The sequence below is a fragment of the Gossypium arboreum genome, chromosome 1 (assembly GCF_025698485.1).
Source record: "Gossypium arboreum isolate Shixiya-1 chromosome 1, ASM2569848v2, whole genome shotgun sequence".
Taxonomy (NCBI): domain Eukaryota; kingdom Viridiplantae; phylum Streptophyta; class Magnoliopsida; order Malvales; family Malvaceae; genus Gossypium; species Gossypium arboreum.
In genome coordinates this window covers 120211697-120233388 of record NC_069070.1, presented here as the reverse complement: position 1 = coordinate 120233388, position 21692 = coordinate 120211697, and the positions used below count along the sequence as shown (strand labels likewise).

Here is a 21692-nt window from a genome sequence, read left to right as displayed (position 1 = left end):
GCTTTCCCTTTTTGCTTCGAGTCGCTACTTCTCTTTACCGGTTCAACTTCTTTCGAATAACAACGCCCACTGCGGGTAAAATGACCTACTTCCCCAATGTCTTCAGTTGTGGCTTCGGGCTTTTCCCCTTCAGGTGCGATGATATTGACATTGTACTTCCACGATACTGCTTTATTGTCCTTATAAGGGAAAGGAGATGGTACTTCGATTATCATTTTTGGTTTCACCGGCTCTTTCTTCGTGTCATAATAAATTACCAATGGTCGATCAGCACTATAAAGGGGCCCTGATGATTGGCTATCAGAGACGCGTACTTCTCTTTCATTGACATCCTCCCTCATGTTAAGGACCTTGATCTCCTTATTATCCATCCGGTCTTGAAGTAACCTTTTAAAGTCCTCACATGACTGAATGTCATGTCCAACACTCCCATGAAAATTGCAAAAACTTTGACCTTCTTCTCCAAAAATTCTATCAGAGTGACTGAGCAATCCTTTCTTAACCAAAACCTCCCAGATTTTCTGCAGAGGCGTCCTTATTTCTGAAACACATCTTCTGTCCTTCCATTCATCCTCTTTCCCCACTGTGCTCACATTTCCTTCGGTATGGTTGGGGAACGGGTTCCCCGTGGCATTACTGGCACTATCGAATCGTAGGATACCCGGGTCGATAAGTCCTTGAACTCTTCTTTTGAAAGCAAGACAGTTCTCAGTAGAGTGCCCCTGGTTTCCTGCGTGATATGCACAACTAGCATTTGGATCGTACCATTCCGGGTATGGGGGTTTAAGGGGTGCCATGTAATGGGGAGATATTAATTGCTTCTCCGGAAGTTTTGGGTACGATTCCCCATATGATCTGAGGAATAGGGGTGAATTGTCATCTCTGGATTGGGCCTTGTTGGTCTTGGTTCATTTCGGGTTGGCTTTGAGTGGGTAGAGTGTTTTGTGGGAATGTGGTGACGGGCCTTTGGTTATTCATGGCGTATCTGAGGTAGGAAGGAGGTGATGCTTGGTAGTAAGGGGTTTGAGGAGGATAATAGAAATTGGGGTGGATAATTTCGAGGTCGGGGTTGGTTAGGATCTGAATTGGGAATGTAATGACTCCAGTTCCCACCATGTGGGCTTCGCTCTTTCTTCCTTCAGTCTTGCTTTTCTTGAGCCTTGATCCTTCCATTCTGCGCTCTTGGCGGCATTCTCTATGAGTTCACCGGATATTACGATATCCGAAAAATCCTTCGTAGCACTTCCCATCGACTTGTCATAGAACGGTGCTTTCGAGTATTGATGAAAAGGATGTTATCTCGGTCTTAGTCGATGGAGGCTCCACTTGGGCGAGATATCTCTCCATCTTTGCGCATATTGCCTAAAGGATTCTGCTGGTTTCTTCTCCATCATTTGCAAGGTCATACGATTCGGCACCATCTACGATACATGCTTGTCTTGATCGTAAAATGTCGACGCCAAGTCCTTCTAGGATCGAATCTTTTCTCTACTAAGTTGATTGTACCACCGGAGAGCTGACCCTGTTAGACTATCTTGAAAGCAATGTATGAGTAGTTTATCCTCGTTCACATAACCAGTCATTTTCCGACAAAACATGACCAGATGCGCCTTTGGACATCTTGTCCCATCATACTTATCAAAATCAGGCACTTTAAACTTTGAGGGCAAAATCAGATCGGGTACCAAACTGAGCTCTTTGGCACCTAGTGCAGAGAAGACTTCAGTGCCTTCTATCGCTTTGAGTCTTTCCTCTAGACTCCTATATTTTGCGTCATGGTTATCCGATTTCAACTTGGCTACCTCTCTTTGGGTCATCCAGATCTGGAACTAGTGGATCAGCAGGACTAGCCCCTAGGTTTGACGCGAATATTCCTTTCCCCAAATTAGTGGATGGAGCGGTGGCATAGGTCGATGTTCCAAGCCGTGGGTTCCCCTTGAGTATACCCTCTCGTGTTGTATATGCGGCGGTGGAGTGAATCACGGGGATAGAGTGGATCCGATCGTGGTGAATTCTTGATCGAGATTCCTCAATGTCGGGGCTCGCATGGGTCCTTTTCCTTTAACTAGAGTGACATCATCTCCATCATCTTGGCCATTTGATCTCTTTGCTCGAGTGATTCCTCTCGAGATCTCACCATTAGGTCTCTCGTCTCTTGTTGCGATTTGGCGAGTTGCTCTTGTAATTCTTTTGAGCCTTTTCCATCCTTTCAATTCTCTCATTGAATTGACTTCCATCACTCTAGCTTATCGGTAGCGTTTTATCTTGATAGCGTGGTTCGATCTTGTGGTATTGCAACTGCGAATTATATATTTTGTTTTCAGCGACCGAGTATGGGATATGCGATGTATGGATGAATGCATGAATGAATGCACGAATGTCAAAATGTTAATATGTTAATTATGCAAGGAATGTAAAAAATTGATGTTAATTTCAAGGTAGCCCCATATTTAGGCATTTCATTTATCAACATAGCCTATTACACAAAGTTTCCATTTTTCCAATGGTTACACAAATTTCCTAGCCACATTGCCTTGTTTCTTCACTTGCTCTAAAAACTCTGATATACTCGATCTTCGGCTCGGAGGGAATTGGCAGCTGAGGACTTCGGCTTCATTTGATAATTGGACAACTTGCATAGCCGCTTTATGAATTTCATTGATCAAGAAGTCGAGTTGCATTTCTTTTCCTTTGAGAGTTCTTTCATACGCGTGAATGTCCCTATCGTACTGCTCACTCTTTTCTTCTAGAGCCTTCAGGAGGTTATCTAATTGTTGTTGATGAGATTGCAGCATATTTTCTAGATCTCGTGTTTTCCTTTTTAATTCTTGATGTTCAGACTGACTATTCGCCAATTCTGCAGTCGCTATTTCATACTCGGCGCTCTTCCCTCTTAACTCTATTACGTAGCAGCAACCTTTTCCTCCTCTTTCTTCGCTTTTCCTTCTAAAACTCCATTCCTCCCTTGATATTGCTAATTTCTTCCTTCCATTCTCATTGTCGACTTGCCTAACCCACTATTCTTTATAGTGTTTCTTAATTTCTTGTTTTCCAAATGAAGGTCCCTTAAGTCGTTTCTCACAATCTCGGCTTCTCTTTGTACTTTTTCGATTCTGGATCTTTCAACTTTGAACTTCGATATTGATTGATAGTTTTCTTCTTGAAGGGCACTAAGGTCCCGAGACATCTTGGCCTTTTCGCGTTCAATTCTTGTCTTGCCATTTCTAGCTCGACGGCGTTTCCTTGAGAAAGGATTTCGGATGGGGTGGTTTGTTGGCGAGATTTCTTGACTATTTACCGTTGCTTCCTCCATGCGTCGTAATCTTGGGTAAGGGTATCAGCATACAAGGCTAATTCCATGAAATGAATTTCCTTTCAAGACTTTGCGTGTCTCGGACTCTCCTCATATATCTTTCACCGTGAAAGCGAACTCGGCGTGCTAATCCTCCGATTATGGGAGGAATTGTCGCAAGAAAATTGCCTTTGGACCAATAGCGGAGCATATCCAACTCCTCCCATAACCCAAGTAAAGGTACCCAATCTTGGCTTCCACATTTGTATAGCGAATCGAAGGACGGATCCAGGTGCTCTCCATGTTATATCCTCGTGCGAAGATTCGAAAGACGATACCCAATGTTGCTCATTGACTTCCTTGGCCATTCTTTCTTGAGGAAAGCTTCTAGCGGGAGAATGTTTTAGAAAACATATGGAATGGAGTCGCTCCACCTTCCGAAGTGACTCAAAATCAAACATTGAGCAGCTACGCATCCGATAAATCGTCCCTCCCTTTTCTTCGACAACTACTCGGGGACACGAAGGTCTCGGCTAGGATGGTTGGGACGAGGTTGATTCCTTGTTTTAACCTTTCAAGAAATCAACTCTGTAACCGAGATGTCCGAGAACCTTTGGGAAAATAACCAAACCATAAATGGCCAAAGCGAATAGATTTACCCTTTTGACATGTCGGGATGGTTGAGTCAAATCTCGTAGGGAGGACCATGGAATGCAAATGGTTTCGTTCTTCTTCTTTATCATTTTTCAGCCCATGCATCGGTCATGTCATCGGTCTTACTAACTTTTTCTTGAAGGTCATCGGCTTAGGCTCCTTCACATATATTTTGCCGAATTGTACATTGTCGATGCGAGTAAAGCAGCATACTCTTCTATGGTTGAGTCATGTCTTCTTGATTGAAGGTGAAACAACGATAAGTTGGGTCCCAGAACCGAACCATGGCTTGAATCAACTGTTCATCTACACGGATGGTGATCAGGTGAGCTATATCTCCATACCTCTCAGTAAAAATGTCTCTAGTGTCTGAATCCCACTGATTCCAAATTTGACCTAAATCTTCGATGTTATTTTGGCGAACATTCACAGTTATTTGTTCGGGCAAATTGGCAGCACACCTTCCCACAAGACTATCCCCCTTGTCCCTCTGAGTTTTTAGAGACCAGTCCCGCACCACGGCATTCTTCTCGGTCATTTGTGTAATTGACTCCTCCATCAGAAACCCGTTTTTTGGCAACCAACCTTTAATCAACACCTTCCTAATATGATGCCTATGATGCATGATAAAAATAAAAACAAGCAAACTTGGTTAGTAAACACAACAAACATAATTTGAAAAATAAACTAAACTACCCGATCCAATTATTTTGCATAAATAGTGTAAATGAAAGGCATTTTCCCCGTGTACTTATTTTGGTGACTATAAGCGGACAGAGGTTCGGCATGGCTCTAATTGGATAGCTCGTATGGTTCATTATATGTAGTCTCGGTTCTAGACAGGTACTCGAATTGCTCGTACTATCATCTGCTAAGATTAGCACGAAGCCTCGGTCATAACCCATCACAGGCTCACGAGTTCAATTCGAGGGATTACATTTACTTATGCCTATGCGGAGGGACAAGTTAACTCACGAAAGCATAAGTCATATGTAACCCGAAAGTATTCACTAGCTTTGTCGGAGGGACGAGTTAACTCACGGCGTAGCGTTTACTTTCACTTAAACGGATGGAGCCCGGGTAGAGAGCTCATGTTATGCGGAAATGCAAGTGCACGGTATGTGGGGAAAAACTTCATAAACCTTTACGTTTTACTAAAAAACTAAACCAAAATTAAAACCATAAAATTTGAAAACTAAAAAACAACCAAATAAGTAAGTTAGAAGAAATATTTACAACACGATACAAATGCATGAATTTTGAAAATGAGATTTTCGGATCACGACCAAATATTTACTTTGAACAAGGAAATTTGAAAGTTTTGACAAAACGTGTTTAATTCCAGACGCGACTCTCAAAAAGGATCCCCAGTGGAGTCGCCAGCTGTAGCGACGTAAAAGTTTGGCTCTCGGTCTCTAATTGTGGCGATCTAGTAAAAAGTTTGGAAGCTGAAGTTCGATTTTGAAATAAAAGGGAGTCGCCACCGATCTTTTTTATAGGTGTGATCGGACACCTTATAAAATTATTTTTGAAATGGAAAGAAATGAGTTTAAGTCCACGTTAAAATCCAGAGAAAAAATTAAGGTTCGGGAGTCATTTACGCGCGAGGAAGGTATTAGCACCCTCGCGACGCCCAAAAATTGGTAGCTCCTAAACATGTATTGTCTTGATTTTTAAAAAACACACGTTCAACGTAAAATTCAATCGTAATCCGATGGAAAAAAACTTTTAATTTTCGGTTTTTGGAAAGGATATATCGTTTTAACACAAGTCGATAAATTCCATCCAACATAGCGATGAAATTTACGACTTAATGTTGAATCGATATATTACCTTGATTATCGAAATTAATTGGAAAACGAGAATGTGATTTTTGAAGCAATGTAAAACAAAATTAATATGGAATAAAAGTAAGAGGGTAAAATGCGTTGGAGCAAAGAACATACATGACAATAAAATACTAGCTATGCTTGCAAGATTGAATATAATAATAATGTTGAAGATCGACCATAATGAAAACACACAAAAATATTAAGAGTATACAACAAAAATATATATATGCATTTGTACATGATATAATATGAAAATATAATATAATATTAGAAATATATATGTGATATGTAAAAATACGATATTAAAAAAATATATACATATAAAATAATCTAAAACTTTAATATCTACATGATGTATACACATGAGGAGAGAAACCTATTATAATATTATACAATGTATATACTCATACATATTAGAAATATACACATACATACGCTAAAATTAGCAACAATAGTAACAAAGATAATATAGTAATGTACACAAGAAAACAAAAACATAAATAAAACACCACATGATAATACTAAAATATATATATACTAGTATATATAACACATAATTACAATGCTAAGAACATATTAATATTAATAATAATCTGAATGTTACATAAAAAATACTTATATATATATTAACGATATATACATATAATAAAATGCATGGGTAATACAATATTCAACATGTACATAATGCATAATAAGATAATAGTATACCTAACAAATAATATTAGCATATAACAAATATATATATTATGACAACAGAAGGATCATAAAAATATTGAAACACAAAGACTAATATAGCATTAGAATATTAGAATAAAATAACTAGAAAAACTAAATACAAATACATACACATACATGCATATATATACAATTATACAGACAAGATATATAAATAATACATTTAATATAGTAAATACAAATATTAAAATCGATAAATATCAAGAATGATGTGAGTAAATTGAAAATAAGACAATGAATTGAAAAAAAGGACTACATTGAATTAATAACAAAGCTCTGGGCAAGATTTTAAAAGAAAATAAGCGGAAAAGGGCTGAATTGCACACATAAACAAACCTAAGGGACGGATCGTAATAAACCAGCTTCCTAAAACGCAGTAGCATAGCGAGAGGTCAAATCACAAAGCGCAACAAATTAATGGGCTAGATTAAAAGGTAAAATTACTTGATTATAAATCCACGAAAAGCGGAGGGTTAAACGCAAATAACCCTCCCTTAAAAAACGCGGATCGACACAGGCGGATCGGGTCAACCCGACCCGCTTCCAAAACGAGCGTCGTTTTGTTTATTTGGGGGACCAAACGCACCGTTTGGTCCCTATATAAGTTAAAAAAAAATTTTAAAATTCATTTGGAGATAGCAGAAAGAAAAAAAAAAGAGAAGAGAGAGGGGAGAAAGAGAGAGGGAGGGAGAGCACCGGCCGTGGCGATCACGGGACGACCACCGCGTCTTGATGTGGCGGAGAGGTAAATTTTTTATATTTTATTTTATGCTTTAAAATATAATTATTTATTTATTTATATATATTTATGGGTGTAAAAAAAAACAGATTTAAACCGAAAATAGAAATAGAAAAAAAATCACCTTAGGGTTTTGATTTCTGATTTTTGACTTGTTGATTCACTGATTTTGGGTATTCGAATCTCTGCTTTTTGATGTTAAAATCATAGTATCAATTGTTTGCTTTTGTTAAGAAATCCACAAGAAAAAAAAAAGAAAAAACAGCCCTTTTACATTCTTTTCTTCGGGTTTTTATAACCCTTCTACAAATATTAATCTATTGTTTGCGCGTGCTTGTCTGATTGCAGGGTGTGGTGACCGGTGTTGGTGGTGGGGGTGTCAGACGGTATGGGACTGTTGTAGTGGGGGTATGGGGTTGCTTCATGGTTGCGGCACAAGTGGGGAGGCAAGTGGGATGCTGAGTAGGCTAGGGTTTCTGTTCTTGGGCTTAGGTTTAGTTGGGCTAAGGGCTTTGTATTGGGTTTGGGGTGTAAAAGGGGTAAATGGGCTGACTAGGTTAGCTTAAATAGGTGTTTGAGGTTTGGGTTAATTTGTATGGGTAGCTGGGGTTATGAAATGGGTTGAGGTTTAAGAGTGGGAAAAATTGGGCTATAACACACATAAGTCCTATCTTCCTCTATTTGGCATTTACGGTATAACTAATACAATCCCCTTCTATGGTAAATCAGTAGCACCCGAACCTCATGATTAACCTGGCTAACGTAAAATCATTAGCATGTGTCTGTCTGACACCGTATAGATATTTTTATCATCCACAGGTCTTAATATCTTGGGTATATCTTGACATGATCACGCGAAAACCTCTTTGATTTCTTGGAATAACTCATGACGATTCGTTTTGCCATCGTGGTAATGCAGGCACCGATCTTTACCTCTTGCTTATAATGTCTACTGACCTTTTGTAGAGTAGGGTCTGTTTTTCATCTTGTTTTACCATCCTTAACAAATCAGGAGATAAGCTACAATCTCTGTCATCTTCAAAGTCCTGAGATCCGCTTAAACACATATCTCACCCCAAAAGGGAGTCAGTTACAGTATTGCTCCTATCGTTAATATCTAAGGACCTATTGTAGGTACAAAGGCATATTTCCAAAGAATAAATGATTCTAAAGATGATTATTTATATGATATGATCATGGATGAAGAATAAAAAAATATATTTAGAAGACAGTCCAAAGAACAAAAGAATATATATTATCAAATGGAAAAAATGAAAGAATATTTGCTCGACAAGATGCATTTTATTGAAATAAAAAGTTTTAGACACAAGCTTATGTCACAAAAAGATTCTTATTGCCTCTAAGCTTAAAGCAACAAGCGTGTTTTGAATATTACTTTAGATTAGCTCTAAAAATACATTGATCTCTTCCACAGTCCCATTTTTCAAAATATCCCCAGGTACATAAGGGTTTGGAAATTTCCATTTCCTGGTTCCATCTTCAGATATATCATTCAGATTCCCTGTTATAGGCCAATTTTGGCCCCTTTATATTAAACCCCAAAACCCTTCATACTAAACCCCAAAACCCAACACATTAAACTACAACCCAACAAATTAAACCCAAAATTTTACCCAAACCCAAATAGCCCACTAAAGTCTAACCCAAAACTAAACCTAATTACCTAATCCAAGCCCAATACCCATTACACAATTTTTTTTTGAAACCCTAATCTACCCTAGCCGCCTCTGCCTTTAACCAACCCTCTGACTCCTCTGTCACCACCCACTCCTCCACCGGCCACGCCTGCAGCACGCCACCGATGTCAGGCCTCTACTGCTTTCAACCACTACCAACTTGCACCTGCAGAGAGAAGAAATAATCATCAACTAACACTTGTAAATGGTTATAAAAACCAAATACAAATTCTTTGTGGGGGGTTCGGCAACTCTAAAAAATATATACAAAGAAAAGCATTAAATTTTTAAGCAAAAAAGATAGCGATTCCATCAATAGTCAAGAGAGCAATCACCAAATCAAACAAAAAATCAGAGAAATAGAGAACAAAAATCGAAACCAAAGAACGAAGGTGATTTTTTTCTTATATTTTCGAATCGATTATTTTTTTTTCTTTTCCTACTTATAACCATATACATATATATTATATCATTTAACTAAAAAAAAATAAAAAATAAAAAAATAAATTTTTTTACCTTTTCACGGTGGCCGGCGCCGGCGACGGACGGCGGCTGATGATCGGCCAGTGACCGACCCATGGCCGAATTCCCTCTCCCTCTCCCTTCTCTCTTCTTTCTCTCTTCTTTTTTTCTTTCTCTCCTCACCAAATGTTTTTTTGTCAAATTTAGGCCTTATATAGCCCCCCAAAACGACGTCGTTTTGGGGGCTGCTCTTTAACCCCAAAACGACGTTGTTTTGGCCATGCCCGACCCGTCCGATCCGACCCGCTAGAGGATCCGCGTGTTTTTGTTTGAATAGGTTATTTATGCGCGCAGTCCTTCCGCTTTTTTAAGCTTTTGCAATTAAGTCTTTTTTCATTTTTTAATTCAGCCCTAGAATTTTTCACGCTTTTCAATTTAGTCCCCACTGAAACGCTGCGTTTTGATGGGAAGGGGTAATTGCTATTTTGGTCCTCCTAGGTTACGCGCATTTTGCATTTAGATCCTTCTTCTTTATTTCTTCTTAAATTTGACCCAAACTTTGTTTTTGTTTCGATTTTCATCTTTTTTTTTTTACTTTTCCTTATTATTTTGTTTTAATTTCAATATTATTTATACTAATATATTTTGTTAATGTTATTATTATTATATTTTGGTATTTTATCATTGTCATTTTACTTAAAACTTACTTATATATGTTATTTAGTATTATTAATGGTTTAATATTATTATTTTGTATATTTGTATGTCACCTATGCATTCTTTAAATAAATAGACACTTACGCGTGTATCTTAAAATTATATTACGTACATTTTATATATATATATATATATGTATATATATTTATCTACTTATATTATGTCTCAACTTTAATATATATTACGTATAGTATTTATATATAGTACGTATATATTATATATGTGTTTTAATATTATCATATATTTACTTTAATATATATTTATATAATATTGTTAATAATAGTCCTTCTATCACATTACTATCATTGCTAATGTACGTATGTATCGTATATGCTTTTATACATAGTTTATATATATATATATATTGTTAGTATCATTAGTTACATGTTTTATCCCATTTCATATATATATATCTTCACTATTCTTTTGCCATTATTAATATTAGCATGTGTTTATCTATATATCTTTATCGAATGTACGTATATATGTATCTTTTAAAGGTGTATTTTATTTTTATTGTTATGCATGTCTTGTAATACATATGTATATTTTAATTCATTGTATATATTCCTCATGCTATTTCATGTATGTATTTTATATAATCCTTATTATTGTTATTAATACTATTATATATTTCATCATATACATGTATATGTATATACAGTAATTTTATTATTTCATTTCAATATTTTGTATTATTTGTTTCTTTTTTTGCGTTATAATATTAGTGTATATATTTCTTATGTGCATACATTTTCAATATTTATTTTATACATATATATGTAAATACTATGTATTTATTTTAACATTACAAGTTATATTTATTATCTTAAGTATATGCTTCTAACACTATCACTATTATATGTATATACACATATTTTACATACATGTTCTTAATATCATTATTTTGTATATATATATTTTATTATATACGTATAGACATGTTTTTACCATCGTACATCATTATAGTTATTATTATTTTTAGCATATTATTGTTTCATATTCTTCATATCCTTATTATACCTAGTTTTTGTTTATATTATATTTCCTCCCTTTTTACTTTTATATTTACTATTTTCATTATGTTTATTCATTACTCATTATTATTTATGTGTATATATATATATTTTTAAATCCCATATTATGTATAGGCGTTAAGTATAGACATTTCTAATATGTATTTCTAATACTATATTATGTTTTCATATATATTATGTATACACTTTAGTATCATAGATATATACTTTCATACGACCTTATGTACATATATTTTATTATTCTTGTATAAACATTTTATATATAGTATTATCTTCATATATCATTATTATATCTATTATTTCCACTATCATTATTATTTTTATCATCATTATACATGTATACATATATATATATATATATATTTTTTTTTAGTACTTATTATAATATTTTCTCATTATTATGTATATTATTTTTACTCATTTCTTCATTATTTATATTTTTAATACTCTTATATTCTTATATTATGTATATTATTATTTTTATTATACATATCCCGTATACATTTTTGAACATCACATTATCATGTATTTCATTATATATGTATATATCTTTAATATATATATAGGTGTATCTTTATGAAATATTAGTATCCTTTATTAATATTAGCATGTTTTTTAACATTATAATTATGTGTGTATAGATATTATGTAAATGTTTTAATATTATATTATATATATGTTTTTATATATTACGAATATATATGCCTTTTAAACTTTGTAGTTATGTATATATCACGTAAATGTTATTATTACATTTATTTTATTCTTAATATGCTTATTATTAATATTCGTACATATATTTTATTATGCATGTATATATATTTATATATATAGCATTATTTTCAGTATATTATTATGTTCATTAACACACTTGTTATTTTCCATATTGCCCTTATTATATTGTTAGGTGTTATCTGGTGTACATATATCTTTCTATTATTACTATTATTACTATTATTATTAGTATGTGTCATTATATATGTATATTGTATATGTTCATTTTAAATATGTTATGTATATATATATTGTAACGCCCCAATTTTCGGAAATTCTGTGAATGTTGGCATAGGTTTAATTATGTTAGTGGGCCTCTAGAAGGCCCAAGCTTAAGATAGAACCCGTCAATTTTAGTTAATTTTTGTTCCATAAGAAAAAGGGGGTGAAATTACGAAATAGAACCTATGTGAAAATGTTTGAAAATGCTATAGGCTAAATTGAAGTGGCCAAATAAATAGGAGTGCAAAATAGGAGGATTTGCATGACAAACCTCCCATTTTACATGAAGTGGCCAGCCATCATGTTGTTGTAGACAAAATGTACACTTGATATCCATAATTTATGGTACAAATTGATACAAATTGATAATAGGTTAGGTAAATGTTCCATGATAATGGGTTAGGTAAATGTTTCATGATAATAGGTTAGGTAAATGTTCCATGATAATGGGTTAGATAAATGTTTCATGATAATGGGTTAGGTAAATGTTTCATGATAAGAATATCATGTCTTTTGTATTAAAGAATTAAATGGATGAAATATGAAGTTTTATTAAAAGAAAAGGGGTGAAAAGAACAAAGTTTTGTCCATCTTTGTTCATCATAGCTGAAAGTTAGAGAAGAGAAAGGAGAGGAGAAAGCTCTTGAGTATTCGGTCATTAGGAGGAGGAAAATTGAAGGTAAGTTCTTGGTACCTTGCTTCTATTTTGAGGTTCATGAGTTCTTCTTGATTCTACCTTAACTCTTGAAGTATATTTTGATTTTTGGTTGTGTTGTGAGCATTTGGTCATGAATTAAAATGAAGGAAATGGTTGTTGTTTCATGTTCTTTTGATGAAAAATGGAAGATATGTGAAGTTGAGCCAAACAAATGAGCATGCATGTGCCTTAGATGCTAAAGGGAAAAATCAGCTAACATGTTGTGCTTTAAAATGATGAAATGGAGATTATGCTTAAGTAAAAATCATAGATATGTGATGATTGATTGGTGATATACATGTTTAAATAACATGCATGCAAGATAGGTGTTTGAAAGAGTGATTTGGTAATAAATCTGCTTGGGACAGCAGCAGTAATGTGACTTTAGAAAATCACCATAAATTGTGGGAGAAGAATTCGAAGCTGAATAAATTATGTAATTAAAGCTTATTAGTCTAGTTTCTAATGAAATAAACGAGAACATATTTTGAATTCTGTACAATGAGAAATTTTAGTCGTAATGAAGAGTGGTCAGATTAGTCAAACAGTGAAACATGGGAAACTTTGAGAAAAATCTGGTATTGATTGGATAAACTAAAAATTCTGAAAATTTTATGGATAGAAGATATATGAGTCTATTTTCATGGAAAATTAACGGCACTTGATTTGGAGTTTCGTAGCTCCAGTTATAAATGATTTAGTGACTGTTGCTCAGGAAGACAGCATGTAGTGAAATTATGATTATGTGGTAAACATTGACAAAAATTTGTTAATGAGTTGCTTATTGATTTCTTATAAGCTTACTATGATCTGTAGGTGTGGTTGGCCGAATATTGTAAGGGATTAATACGTAGTTCGTATTTGAATAGTTAGATTAACGTGTTAGTAATCCAATTGTAGGCGGTTCGTGTGTAGATCTCGTCAGCATATCGTCGCAAACAGGTGTGTAACTAACAACCTCTTTCTTAGTCTAGATCAGCAAAAGTCGAAAAGCCGAAATGCCGAAAACCGGTATTTTGTAGATTTGCGAGTGTGCGAATGCTCGTGAAGTAAATCGATTAATGTTTTTGGTAAGCTGTAATGTTTGGACTGCAAAGTGCATGATTTCTGTGCCCTCGATATTTTTGGGCTTAATGGGCCAAAATTGGAATGATGGGCCAACGGACCCAATTCGGTAAGAACACTCGGTACGTGATTCTGTTAGTACGTGAAAAGTAGGAATATGCATGAAAAACCCTAAAAGCAGCTAAATTACTATAATACCCCTATGTATGGAAAATTACTGTTATACCCCTAGATGCAAAATTACCGAAATACCCCTAGGGTTAAATTGATCTAAATTCATGTTTGACTGTTGTTATTTACTGCATGCCATGTTGTTATTATATGATGCATGGGATTGGGATATTGACGGAGGAAGTACTGAAAATGGCTTGTCCACATACTGGAGGCTTTGCCTCAATTTACTGTTAACTGAGCAGCAATGCTGCAACTGTGGAGTGTTGGGCTGGGTGGGTTGAGCTATTCCCCACATGGAGTGTATGGCTGGTACGGGTGGAGTGTAGTGGTTGGTGGGTTGAGTAGTCTCCCCAAATGGGCTTGCATATGTTTACTGATGTTGCATGTGTTTTGAAATGGGCCTATGGGCCATATCATTATCTGAATAAGGGCTAAGGCCCAGTTTATTGTAATCAAAAGGGCTTTGGCCCAAGATCACTTATTACCCAAATGGGCTTGCATATGTTATTGATGTTGCATGTATTTTGAAATGGGCCTATGGGCCATATCGTTATCTGAATAAGGGCTAAGGCCCGGTTTATTGTAATCAAAAGGGCTCGCCCAAGACCACTATTACTGAATGGGCTTAGGCCCAATGGGCTTGAGTGACTTGGACTTTGAATGGGTTTTCCTTACACACCGAGTTTCCCCAAACTCACCCTTTTATTTTCATCCACGCAGAAATACCCAACCATAGTGGGCTTGGAGTCGTGAGGGAATTGGAGTGGCCACCCGCTCGAAAGTTTGATTTTCTTCCGTGAACTGGACATCCTTTTATTTACGTTTGAAGTTTTTGGGCTTTTAAATGTAATAAGGCCGCTTAATTATTTTTGATGGTTTTAATATGTATTACTAAGATAGGTAATACTTATTTTAACTGTTGAAATTAGATAGCTTTAGGGCAAGTTTTCAAAAACAACAGTTGATTTCAAAATAACACGACAACAAGCAAAGCTTCCGCAATGAAAGTATTTTTTCCAAAATTAATCACTTTTCCTAAAAATGACTTAATCAAATCAGTTTCCTAGAAATATCCATGACGTTAAGGTGTGGCAATGGCGGTATGCATGTCTAGGATTGGATCCGAAGGGAGATTGGTACTTAAGCAGTCCGATGGACTCATCACCTCTTTTCCGGTTTCCTACCTGGTGCACAGCTTCCATTCACTTTAACCTTTAATGAATTAATCTTTTGAACATTAAGTACGATTTTCTGGACTTAAAATGGATTTTTTTTTAACGTTTTTGATGTGGCATGCCAGATCCGGCCATAACTTCTAGGCCGGGTTTGGGGTGCTACATTTAGTGGTATCAGAGCCTAGGTTACAACAACTCGGCTGTGGAATGGGTTTACAAAAACAAAGATTTTTGAAAGCGAAAATTTTATAAAGAATGCGAAAAACTTAATTTTCAAAATTTAGATCTTTAGAAGGTGGCATTCCAAATCTCCGGCTCAAGTCTGTAAGTATTCGAATTTTTTCAATATTTTCCTAATTATCAGATGTCTTTGAAATCCTGCTAGGATACTCTAGATAGGGTGATACTGAAACCATAGGAAAATCTGATAAGAGACTGAAACTATAGCTAGACTTCGATTCTGTGAAAACAAACTTTGAATTACTGTCTGATTCATAAAATATCTGTAATAAACACTGGAATATTGAATTGATGCATAAAAATTCGTAATCAAGATAAATCGATATGAGTACAAGAGCTACTCAGGGAAGAGATCGTGGTCGAGGCCGAGGTAGTACTCAAGCTGGATCTTCGTCTTCTGAACACATACCCACTGGAGTAGTACGACCACCACCGGCGAATGAGAATGGGCCGTATGATCGGGCTACCGAGGATGATGCCCTGTCATAGGCAATGCTTCGTGTTCTGGAAAGGGTTGCCGGGCAAGTACGGGCAATGGAGTTCGGGGATCTATTTCTGAACGACTTCGGGCTAACGGAGAGGAGATCTTTAGGGCGTATCTAGTATAGCCCCGAATGTGGCGGAATATTGGTTGGAGGCCACAGAACGGATTATGGACAACTTGGACTGCTCTGAGGAGATTGTGAGTGGGGTATCTGTACTAAGTCATTTGAGTCACTCGGTTAGGGTAGACAAACTGTATAGGAATGTACCCTTAGAAACTCAAGGTAAGATTTTCCCTGGAGATCTGATGGAGTTACCATTCGGAGAGTTTGATCTCATTTTGGGAATGGATTGGCTTGTTAAGCATAAAGCGACTCTGGATTGTGCTGCTAAACGAATAGTGTTAAGGACCACGAAGGATGAGGAGGTTATGGTGATAGGTGAGTGAAGAGATTATTTGTCCAATGTGGTGTCGGCATTAAGAGCCGAAAAGTGGATTCGGAAAGGTTGTGAGGTCTATTTGGCATTTGTAAATCAGTCAGAAGGGGAGGGACTGACAGTGGATAAGGTTAGGACCGTAAAGGAGTTCCAAGATGTTTTTCCGGAGGAGCTTCCAGTATTGCCTCCGAATCGAGAAGTTGAGTTTGGAATAGACTTGTTGCCTGGAATGGCGCCTGTGTCAATCACACCGTATAGGATGGCACCGAAGGAGTTAGTAGAGTTAAATGCTCAAATTCAAGAGTTGTTGGATAGGGGCTTTATTAGGCCAAGCGTGTCTTCATGGGGAGCACCGGTGCTATTCGTGAAGAAGAAGGATGGTACAATGTAGATGTGCATTGATTATCGCCAGTTGAACAAACTGATAATTAAGAATAAGTATCCACTGCCAAGGATTGACGAGCTATTCGACTAGCTTAGAGGAGCTTCTGTATTTTCTAAGATCGACCTTCGATCTGGTTATCATCAGTTAAGGGTTAAGGAGTCAGATATCCATAAGACGGCATTCAGGACTCGGTATGGTCATTACGAGTTTTTGGTTATGCCATTTGACCGATTTAACGCTCCTGCAGATGTTTATGGATCTGATGAATCATGTGTTCCAACCATTTTTAGATCAATTTGTAGTCGTCTTATTGACGATATCCTGGTATATTCTGAAACTGAAACGAAACATGATGAGCATCTCCGTATAGTGCTGTAAGTATTAAGGGAGAATGAACTCTTTGCGAAGTTCAGCAAGTGTGAATTTTCGTTGAGGGAGGTAACTTTCTTAGGACATGTGGTCTCTGCTGAGGGGATTAAAGTGGACCCTCAGAAAATTAAAGCGATTTCGGAATGGAAGCCGCCTAGGTCAGTGTCAGAAATACGGAGTTTTCTAGGACTGGCAGGATACTACAGAAGGTTTGTGGAAGTTTTTTCTGTGATGGCAGCACCTCTGACAAAACTCATAAGGAAAGGAGTACCGTTTGTATGGACTGAGAAGCAGCAGGAAGCTTTTGAGAAGTTGAAGAAAGTTCTGACTGAAGCACCTGTGTTAATTCAGCCGGAGTCTGGGAAGGATTTTAATGTGTACAGTGACGCATCACACGTGGGTTTGGGCTGTGTGTTAATGCAAGAGGGTAAGGTGGTTGCATATGCATCACGACAGCTTAAGCCTTATGAGGGGAACTATCTGACTCATGATTTAGAGTTGGTAGCAGTGATATTTACACTTAAGATTTGGAGACATTACTTGTACGGAGAAAGGTGTATTATATACACTGACCATAAGAGTCTTAAATATTTGTTGACTCAGAAGGAGCTGAACCTTAGGCAAAGGAGATGGATTGAGTTACTTAAGGATTATGACTGTTCGATCGAGTATCACCTAGGCAAGGCTAATGTGGTAGCCGATGCTCTAAGTCGTAGAGCTGTATCTGATCTGAGAGTAATGTTTGCTCGTCTGAGTCTGTATGATGATGGAAGTCTGTTGGCTGAGTTGCAAGTGAGGCCAACCTGGGTGGATCATATTAAGGAAAAAAAAACAGTTGAACAATGAGTTTTTGGTCGCTCGTTTTCAACAAGTTAAGGAAGGGGAAACTTCTGAGTTTAGGAGCCAGAAGAGATGATGCATTAATAATACCCTCTTCTGTTTGGATCAGGTAAATTTCGAGGACGAAATTTCTTTAAGGAGGGTAGAGTTGTAACGCCCCAATTTTCGGGAATTCTGTGAATGTTGGCATAGGTTTAATTATGTTAGTGGGCCTCTAGAATGCCCAAGCTTAAGATAGAACCCGTCAATTTTAGTTAATTTTTGTTCCATAAGAAAAAGGGGGTGAAATTACGAAATAGAACCTATGTGAAAATGTTTGAAAATGCTATAGGCTAAATTGAAGTGGCCAAATAAATAGGAGTGCAAAATAGGAGGATTTGCATGACAAACCTCCCATTTTACATGAAGTGGCCAGCCATCATGTTGTTGTAGACAAAATGTACACTTGATATCCATAATTTATAGTACAAATTGATACAAATTGATAATAGGTTAGGTAAATGTTCCATGATAATGGGTTAGGTAAATGTTCCATGATAATAGGTTAGGTAAATGTTCCATGATAATGGGTTAGATAAATGTTTCATGATAATGGGTTAGGTAAATGTTTCATGATAAGAATATCATGTCTTTTGTATTAAAGAATTAAATGGATGAAATATGAAGTTTTATTAAAAGAAAAGGGTGAAAAGAACAAAGTTTTGTCCATCTTTGTTCATCATAGCTGAAAGTTAGAGAAGAGAAAGGAGAGGAGAAAGCTCTTGAGTATTCGGTCATTAGGAGGAGGAAAATTGAAGGTAAGTTCTTGGTACCTTGCTTCTATTTTGAGGTTCATGAGTTCTTCTTGATTCTACCTTAACTCTTGAAGTATATTTTGATTTTTGGTTGTATTGTGAGCATTTGGTCATGAATTAAAATGAAGGAAATGATTGTTGTTTCATGTTCTTTTGATGAAAAATGGAAGATATGTGAAGTTGAGCCAAACAAATGAGCATGCATGTGCCTTAGATGCTAAAGGGAAAAATTGGCTAACATGTTGTGCTTTAAAATGATGAAATGGAGATTATGCTTAAGTAAAAATCATAGATATGTGATGATTGATTGGTGATATACATGTTTAAATAACATGCATGCAAGATAGGTGTTTGAAAGAGTGATTTGGTAATAAATCTGCTTGGGGCAGCAGCAGTAATGTGACTTTGGAAAATCACCATAAATTGTGGGAGAAGAATTAGAAGCTGAATAAATTATGTAATTAAAGCTTATTGAGTCTAGTTTCTAATGAAATAAACGAGAACATATTTTGAATTCTGTACAATGAGAAATTTGAGTCGTAATGAAGAGTGGTCAGATTAGTCAAACAGTGAAACATGGGAAACTTTGAGAAAAATCTGGTATTGATTGGATAAACCAAAAATTCTAAAAATTTTATGGATAGAAGATATATGAGTCTATTTTCATGGAAAATTAACAGAACTTGATTTGGAGTTTCGTAGCTCCATTTATAAATGATTTAGTGACTATTGCTCAGGAAGACAGCATGTAGTGAAATTATGATTATGTGGTAAACATTGACAAAAATTTGTTAATGAGTTGCTTATTGATTTCTTATAAGCTTACTATGATCTGTAGGTGTGGTTGGCCGAATATTGTAAGGGATTAATACGTAGTTCGTATTTGAATAGTTAGATTAACGTGTTAGTAATCCAATTGTAGGCAGTTCATGTGTAGATCTCGTCAGCATATCGTCGCAAGCAAGTGTGTAACTAACACCCTCTTTCTTAGTCTAGATCAAGAAAAGTCGAAAAGTCAAATGCCGAAAACCGGTATTTTGTAGATTTATGAAAAAGCGAATGCTCGTGAAGTAAATCGATTAATGTTTTTGGTAAGCTGTAATGTTTGACCGCAAAGTGCATGATTTCGTGCCCTCGATATTTTTGGGCTTAATGGGCCAAAATTGGAATGATGGGCCAACGGCCCAATTCAGTAAGAACACTCTGCACGTGATTCGTTAGTACGTGAAAAGTAAGAATATGCATGAAAACCCTAAAAGCAGCTAAATTACTATAATACCCTATGTATGAAAAATTCTTGTTATACCCCTAGATGCAAAATTACCAAATACCCCTAGGGTTAAATTGATCTAAATTCATGTTTGACTGTTGTTATTTATCTGCATGCCATGTTGTTATTATATGATGCATGGGATTGGGATATTGACGAGGAAGTACTGAAAATGGCTTGTCCACATACATCGGAGGCTTTGCCTCAATTTATTGTTAATCGAGCAAAGAATGTCAAGCTGTGGAGTGTTGAAATGGGTGGGTTGAGCTATTCCCACATGGAGTGTAAGGACTGCACGGTGGAGTGTAGTGGTTGGTGGGTTGAGTAGTCTCCCAAATGGGCTTGCATATGTTTACTTGATGTTGCATGTATTTTGAAATGGGCCTATGGCCCATATCGTTATCTGAATATGGGGCTAAGGCCCGCTTTATTATAATCTCAAAAGGGCTTTGGCCCAAGATCACAAGTACCCAAATGGGCTTGCATATGTTATTGATGTTGCATGTATTTTGAAATGGGCCTATGGGCCATCATTATCTGAATAAGGGCTAAGGCCCGCTTTATTGTAATCAAAAGGGCTCGCCCAAGACCATCTGCTACTGAATGGGCTTAGGCCCAATGGGCTTGAGTGACTTGGACTTTGAATGGGTTTTCCTTACACACTGAGTTTCCCCAAACTCACCCCTTTTATTTTCATCCACGCAGGAAATACCCAACCATAGTGGGCTTGGAGCTGTGAGGGAATTCGGAGTGGCCACCCGTTCTGAAAGTTTGATTTTCTTCTGGTGAACTGGACATCCTTTTATTTACGTTTGAAGTTTTTGGGCTTTTAAATGTAATAAGGCCGCTTAATTATTTTTGATGGTTTTAATATGTATTACTAAGATAGGTAATACTTATTTTAACTGTTGAAATTAGATAGCTTTAGGGCAAGTTTTCAAAAACAACAGCTTGATTTCAAAATAACACGACAACAAGCAAAGCTTCCGAATGAAAGTATTTTTCCAAAATTAATCACTTTTCCTAAAAATGACTTAATCAAATCAGTTTCCTAGAAATATCCATGACGTTAAGGTGTGGCAATGGCGGTATGCATGTCTAGGATTGGATCCGAAGGAGATTGGTATTTAGCAAATCCGATGGACTCACCACCTCTTTTCCGGTTTCCTACCGGTGCATGACTTCCATTCACTTTAACCTTTAATGAATTAATCTTTTAACATTAAGTACGATTTTCGGACTTAGAATGGATTTTTTTTTAACGTTTTTGATGTGGCATGCCGGATCCGGCCATAACTTCTGGGCCGGGTTTGTGGTGCTACATATATTATGTACCAATATTTAGTATTATTATGTAAACATTTTTCATTCCTATATTACGTACATACTCTTAGTATCATCATTATATATATGCATCCATTGTTTCTATTTCGTGTTCAATTCTAGTATTACGTTTAATATCGCATATATCTTTATTATTTTTAATTGTCACACTTATATTTGCTTCAATATATCTCTAGCTCTGCCATTCATTTATTTTTATCAATTTGCTTTGCACTATTTCAAAAATCTTATTCTTGTTTTCCTAATTAACTTCAATA

The 21692-nt window shown here is 36.1% G+C and overlaps 1 long non-coding RNA gene across 1 annotated transcript; it reads left to right on the top strand.

Moving 5' to 3' along the window:
• Window positions 1-12715: 12715 nt before the first annotated feature.
• Window positions 12716-21038, top strand: LOC128289387 (uncharacterized). The gene is made up of 3 exons (XR_008279035.1): window positions 12716-12840; window positions 13759-13800; window positions 20797-21038. It is a non-coding gene; the product is annotated as an uncharacterized LOC128289387 (long non-coding RNA).
• Window positions 21039-21692: the final 654 nt, after the last annotated feature.